The following is a 6,677-nucleotide window of genomic DNA, read 5'->3' as shown; positions in this document are numbered from 1 at the left end:
GGGTGGATGTTGCAAATGGTGGATAAGATTTGAGCAAGATTCACAGGACTTCTTTTGCAATTTGGAAGGATGGAATCTGCAAAGTTGATGATTTCAGGAATGCCGGTTCACAATGTCCTTTTTTTTTTTTTTTGCTCCCCCAAGAAATAAAACATTTCTCTGTTTACTGGTATTTTAATTAGTAAAAGAGATTGATAGAAAGTACTTTTTGTTCAAACCTCATTCTAGCAACAATTTTGTCTCTTCGGAGACATCCGATAAAATTGGAACGATACAGAGAAGATTAGCATGGCCCTGCGCAAGGATGACACGCACAAATCGAGAAATGGTCCAAATTTTTGAAAGAGATTGTACTTTTTTGGAGGCTGAGAAGAGATGGAGGAGAGAGATACTCTTAAGAAAGAAGCTTTGGAGAAAGATGGTGCGCATAGATCTTCGGATAGGGCTGCTAATGGCTTCTCTCAGAAGATGGACGGTGGGAGATCTTACGCTAGGGTGGTAGGGACTTCCATTATGCCTGAGATTGATTCCCTCCCATCCCCTATGCAGGCTGGATCTTATCGGCATATTGTTATTCCTCAATCTGAGTATGAGTTGCAGCGTACTCAATTTCGTTTCTCCTTGATTGGGAGGGCAAACTTTCGTCAGACAACAATGGATGCTTTACGTGATCTAGCTTCTAAATCATGGAAACTGAAACAAGGAGTTTCTTTTCAAATTGAAAACCTTACGTTGGGGGATTCATTGGTGGGATCCAATGATAAGAATGAAGGGTGTGATTCGACCAAGCATTTTGAATTTCAAAATGATCATGTTGCGGGTAAGACTTCTATTCAAATTGAAAACCCTACTTTGGGGGATTCATTTGTGGGACCCATTGATAAGAATGAAGGGTGTGTTTCGACCAAGCATTTTGAATTTCAAACAGGTCATGCTGCAGATAAGAGTTTTATTCTACTTGAAAACCTTAATTTGGGGGATTCATTGGTGGGACCCAATGCTGTAAATGCACTAAGAGGTTCGACCAAAGAAGGAAGGTATTTTAGAGAGAAAGGGGCTGACGTGGCAACTAGGGAGAATGCGTTGGACTCTAGTGGGGCTCAGAAGAGTTCGGCCATATTTGAAAATGAAGGAACGTTGCAATTGGAAGTTGTTCTTCCTCCTTCGTCTTCTATCTCAATGAGGGATGAAGGCTCTCCTCGTCGGAAGCCTGGTCGTCCTAAGAAGGCTCATGCAGTGAAGAAAGTGGCTACAAGTAAAAATGGTTTGTTGGTAGAGGAATTCAAGAAGGTATATGCTGCTTTAGGGAAAGTCTCTACAGTAAATAAGAGCCTCTCATTGGGAGAGGAAAGTGTTGCTTTGTAACTGTTGATATGAAGCTTTTCTTTTGGAATATTCGCGGCATTGGTAATGCGTCTGGTAGGAGGGCCCTTAAAATGCTGTTAATGACTCATCAACCCGATTTTTTTGTGTCGCTGAACCAAAAGTGGATGTTAGTAAGTGCCCAATTCTCTTTATTAATAAATTGGGATATTCTTCTAATTTTGTGTATAATTTTCGGCAGGAGAAAGTTCCGAATCTTTGGGTCTTTTGGAAGAGAGAGTTGCAGCGGCCCTCTGTTCTCTCTTCATCTGACCAACAACTTTCTCTTCAATTCGAGTGGCAAGGTGTCCAATTTGGTCTATCAGTGGTTCATGCTTGTTGTGATAGATCTGATCGCAGACGGCTTTTGGAGGATCTTATTGCTCTCCCTTTGTCCAGCTTACCATTTTTTGTTATGGGGGACTTTAATGCAGTGTTACGGGTGTCTGAAAGGAGGGGTTCAAGAAGATTCCAATTGGGTGCAGCAGCTGATTTTCAGGCTACCATTGATGCTTGTGAGCTTTTTGAAGTTCCATCTTCGTGTAGGAAATTTACATGGTCAAACCAACGCAAAGTTGGTAATGTTCGTTCGATCCTTGATAGAAGTTTCTTCAATGCCAGATGGTTAGAGTTGTTTGGTGATTCTAAACAGATCACTCTTCCGACACACTCGTCTGATCACTCTCCGATTTGTGTCTTTGTTGACAAAGGTGTCAAACCAGTAAACTCTCCTTTCAGGTTCAATAATTTTTGGATGACTGACGATTCTTTTTCGGAGGTGGTTCGTTTGGCTTGGGTGGAACTGGTTGTTGGAGATCCCATTTTTGTACTAGCACAGAGATTGAAGAATGTTAAGTAGCATCTTAAAGCTTGGGCAAAAATGACATTTCCTAATCTTTTTATTGAAGTACAGCAAGTGGAGAAAGATCTAGCATCCTTTCAAACTAATATTGATCAACTTGATATGACAGATGAATATTTTGATCAAGAGGCTTCCTTGAAGTCAAAACTTGTACAAGCAATGGATCTTTTGGACTCTCTTCTTCAGCAGAAAGCAAAGATCAGGTGGTTTAGGGAGGGAGATAGGAATTCAAAATTTTTCCATCTCTCTACTAAAATTAGAAGGAATAAAAACTCTGTTAAATCTTTGCGAAGAATGGATGACACTTGGACATCAAGTTCAGTTGAACTGCAGGATTATGTGATGACTTACTTTGAAAACTATCATAAAGCTGGTTCCTACTTGGGACACCCAGAGTTGTTGTCTGTGATTCCAAAAGTGCTGATGGATGATGATTTTTTATTACTTGAAGGTTTCCCCTCTAATGAGGAGATCAAAGAAGTGGTATGGGACCTAGATCCTGACAGTTCTCCAGGACCAGATGGCTTTCCGGGAAGTTTTTTCCGCAAATGTTTGGGATATTGTTTCAGCCGATTTTGGGGCTCATTGTTTCGATCCTTCTTTCGAAAAGGAAAACTTCCGAAAGGGGTAAATAATTGTTTCCTCACTTTAGTTCCCAAGGTGGAGAATGTAGCTACACTGGACAAATTTCGGCCTCTATGTATGGGGAATTTTTTTTGCAAAGCATTGTCAAAGATAATGGCTTCTCAGCTGAGTCCTCTTTGGCCTAAGCTTATTTCTGAGGAGCAAGGAGCTTTCCAGAAAGGTAAGATGATTTCTGAAAATATTGTTGTCGCTTCTGAACTTACAAATATTTTACATTCTTCTGTTAGAGGGGGAGGGATGGGAATTAAGATTAATATTATGAAGGCTTATGATACTCTATCATGGGAGTTTTTATTCTTAGTCTTGAAGGCTTTCGAATTTTCAAATAGATGGGTTGGTTGGATTCATGAGATGCTTCAGTCTACTAGAATCTCAGTTTTATTGATTGGGGGACCAGTTGGATTCTTTGGAGTTGAGGAAGGGCTTCGGCAAGGGGACCCCTTATCTCCTCTTCTTTTTCTTCTTGCAGAAGAGGTACTATGCAGGGGCATTCATTCTTTGATAGCTGCTAGTAGATTGAGAGCTTTGCTAGGTCCCAGGGGAGTAGAAGTTCCTTCCGTTCTGATGTATGCTGATGATATTTTTATTTTTTCAAATGCTTCTTTATGTTATGTTAAAGCTTTGAAAAATTTCTTATCGAAGTATCAAGAATTTTTGGGTCAACAGATTAGTTTGGAGAAGAGTAAGCTTTTTCTTGGACGTGTGCCTCCTAGTCGAAAACAGAAAATTGTGGACATATTAAATATCCCAATTGCTCTCTTTCCTACTCGATATCTGGGGATAGATATTTTTAAAGGAAGAGTTACTCGTGTCAGATTGCTATCAGTTTTAGACAAGATTAAGAATCGGCTACAAGGGTGGTGTGGAAAACTGTTATCTTTGGCAGGTAGAGTGGAGTTGGTACGTTCAGTTATTTCTAGCATGCCAATTTTTCAGTGTACTGGTGGCCTAGCTCTATTATTTCTCAAGCAGAGGCTTGGATGCGTAACTTCATTTGGACAGGGAGTATAGAGGTTGTGAAGAAGGTTACAGTGTCTTGGGAAAAAGTATTTACTCCAAAATGTGAGGGTGGTTTGGGTTTTCGGAGATGAAGAGATGTCAATTTTGCTTCCTTATGCAAGTTGGCTTGGACAATTAAACATAAACACTCTGTCTTTGTTCATTTTTTAAAGGGGAAGATGGTGGACAAAAGGGGAAATTTAAAGATCTATGGGCAGCAGTCATCTTTGATGTTGGGATTGAGGAAGGTTTGGGGTTTTGTTCAAGCTAATGAACGGTGGTCAGTTGGAAATGATCAGAATATAAAATTCTGGTTTGACAGATGGTTGGGGAATTTTACCATTGCAGATTATGTTGGTATTCCTCTAGATTTAGAGGGTCATTTGAAATTGACTGTTGCAGATTGTTTACAGCAAGGGGAGTGGAGATTTCCTTCAGTGGACAATGCCAAATTTCAAGAGGTAATCTCTCTTATTATGTTATATTCTGTACCTTGTGTTGGTTTTGTTGATGTTTGTCATTGGCAAGGTTCGGTGGGGGGAGAGTTTAGTTTTCGATCAGTATGGGATCTCTATCGTAGAAAAGGAGAACAACTGGAATGGGCTAAAAGTATTTGGAAGACTTCTTTGCAGCCTAGACAACAAGTTTTCTGTTGGAGGCTTTTTCATGATAGGCTACCTGTTGATGCCTTGTTGACTCGGAAAGGGATTATGCTGGCCTCTCCTTGTAATCTATATGGTAAAGCTTCAGAGGACATAGGACATCTCTTTCTTCACTGCTCATTTTCACGTGGATGTGGAGAAGCTTTTGCAGCAAAGTTTGGTTATAGTTGGATAGTAAAAGATTCGATTGTAGAGTCGTTCAAGGCTTGGAAACACCAGGCTTCACAGTCTCCTTTACAGACTGCTTGGATTAATGGATGTTGTTTGCTTTTATACTTTCTTTGGATGGTCCGCAATCAAATCCGGTTTGAAATTTTAAGTTTCAGGACTGATGAGGTGGTGAGTTTAATTTTTTCAGACTTAGTATAGTTTGGTTTTAAAATGGATGGAAGAAAAGTAACTCCTACCATTTTTTCGGATGCAAGAAGACTGGGCCTTCACTTCTCTGTTTTTAGTGCTGCTCCTCCACAAGATATTTTTTGGTGTCCTCCTGCTGTAGGTTGGGCTAAATATTAATGGGTCTTCTTTAGGCAATCCAGGAAGGTTTGGTGGTGGAGGAGTATTTCGAAATGAAGTTGCTGCGGTGGTTTTCAATTTCAGTATTTTTTTAAATGTTAAAACCAACTTTGAGGCTGAATTGGTAACTTTCATTCACGGATTACGTTGGGCAAGGCATTTACAAATTAAAAAGCTTTGGGTAGAAAGTGATTCAAAAGCTATGGTGACTTTAATACAGCAGAAGAAAATACCTTGGTATTTCTTTCATATGTGGAGAGAGTTACAAGAATATTTGTTGACTATAGAATGGAAGATTTCACATTGCTATCGTGAAACTAATACAGTGGCAGATTTTTTGGCAAATTCAGCAGCTAGAACAGGAACTTCTGATATTAACATTCCTTGGTCAGCTTCAATCCTTAATGAACTTGATGTGGATGCCTCTAGACGTCCTAGATTTCGTTTTATAAGTTAGTGGTTTTCTAATCTGAGTAGGAACTAGTGAGGAAGGGTGTATTGGGGGCAACAGTTGTTGTGGGTTAGGGAGGTTGGTTCTTTATACGGTATTAATTGATGTACTTTTAATATTTTTTCTTCGCTTAATATAATGATCCTTTTAGCGAGAAAAAAAAAAGAGATTGATAGAAATTTGCTCTTTAGTCTTTCTTTTCCCACAGTAGCCCTTTAGGGCTAAAACTTCTCAATATCTCTTTTCTCAACCCCTTTGATCCCTCCCTCCTTTCAAGTCCAAAAAAGGATCCCGTCCATTATGACGAACTATAGGTAGTTTTCACATATGTAAATGCACATGAGATGACATTCACTAGACTTGTTACAAGTGGACAATCTAGCAAGTTATAAGTATGCCACCAAAAAATAAAAATGTCAGATTATAATAATGGAATGGTGAGATGAACAAAAAATATTAAAAATGTTTTAGATTATGCGAAGATTTCCAATCTCTGGGAAAAGTTACAAACTTTGAAAGGTTAACTCTGGGGTTTTTGGAAATTTTTAGTACTATGAAATTCTTGATGGATAACATTTACGTTTCCTACATACGCATGGGGAGACCCTTAGTCCAATGTAATTCAGATGGACATGGGTTAAAAAATCCGAATCAAAACTAACTATTGTAGATCTAACTGTAATTGTTTGAACTGCACAAAAGGAATGAGAAGTTCCCACCCATGATTTCCTGTAGAAATACTACCTGCAGCTTTTCAAAACTAGTGAGTAACATCTATGGAAGTATGAGACCAAACGTCAACTTAAAAATAAGAGAACAAAATGCTTTAACAAGTTGCCAAATGACTTGACACACCCTTTTAAATTAATTAAATAGCCATCTAGGCATGGATGAAGGCTTCATTATTATTAACATTACATTATTCTTCAATCCCAAAACCAACCATTTTTCATATATGGTGTTGCTTGTTCTTCAGTAGATTGCCTAGTAGCTTCCACATCTTTCGGAACAAGAAGTCATGCACCCTTCTAATTTGACTTCATCTGCAATACAAAGAATTACAAGTTATCTCACAATGTCAAGCAACAATATGTGTGTGTTGTGTGCATGTGGAGAGAGAGAGAGAGAGAGAGAGAATGTGTACCATTCATGTAGTTGGAGCAAGAAGATTGGGCACAAT

The 6,677-nt window shown here is 39.0% G+C and overlaps 1 non-coding gene across 1 annotated transcript; it reads left to right on the top strand.

The window, feature by feature from the left end:
- Window positions 1–238: 238 nt before the first annotated feature.
- On the top strand, window positions 239–340 carry LOC149002200 (U6 spliceosomal RNA). Its single transcript, XR_016170618.1, has one exon. It is a non-coding gene; the product is annotated as a U6 spliceosomal RNA (small nuclear RNA).
- The last annotated feature ends 6,337 nt before the right edge of the window (window positions 341–6,677 follow it).

Source organism: Hakea prostrata, chromosome 10 (assembly GCF_041222555.1).
Source record: "Hakea prostrata isolate BN-2017 chromosome 10, UWA_Hpros_2, whole genome shotgun sequence".
Taxonomy (NCBI): Eukaryota; Viridiplantae; Streptophyta; class Magnoliopsida; order Proteales; family Proteaceae; genus Hakea; species Hakea prostrata.
Note: the sequence above shows the minus strand (reverse complement) of the source record. Positions and strands in the feature narration are given on the sequence as shown.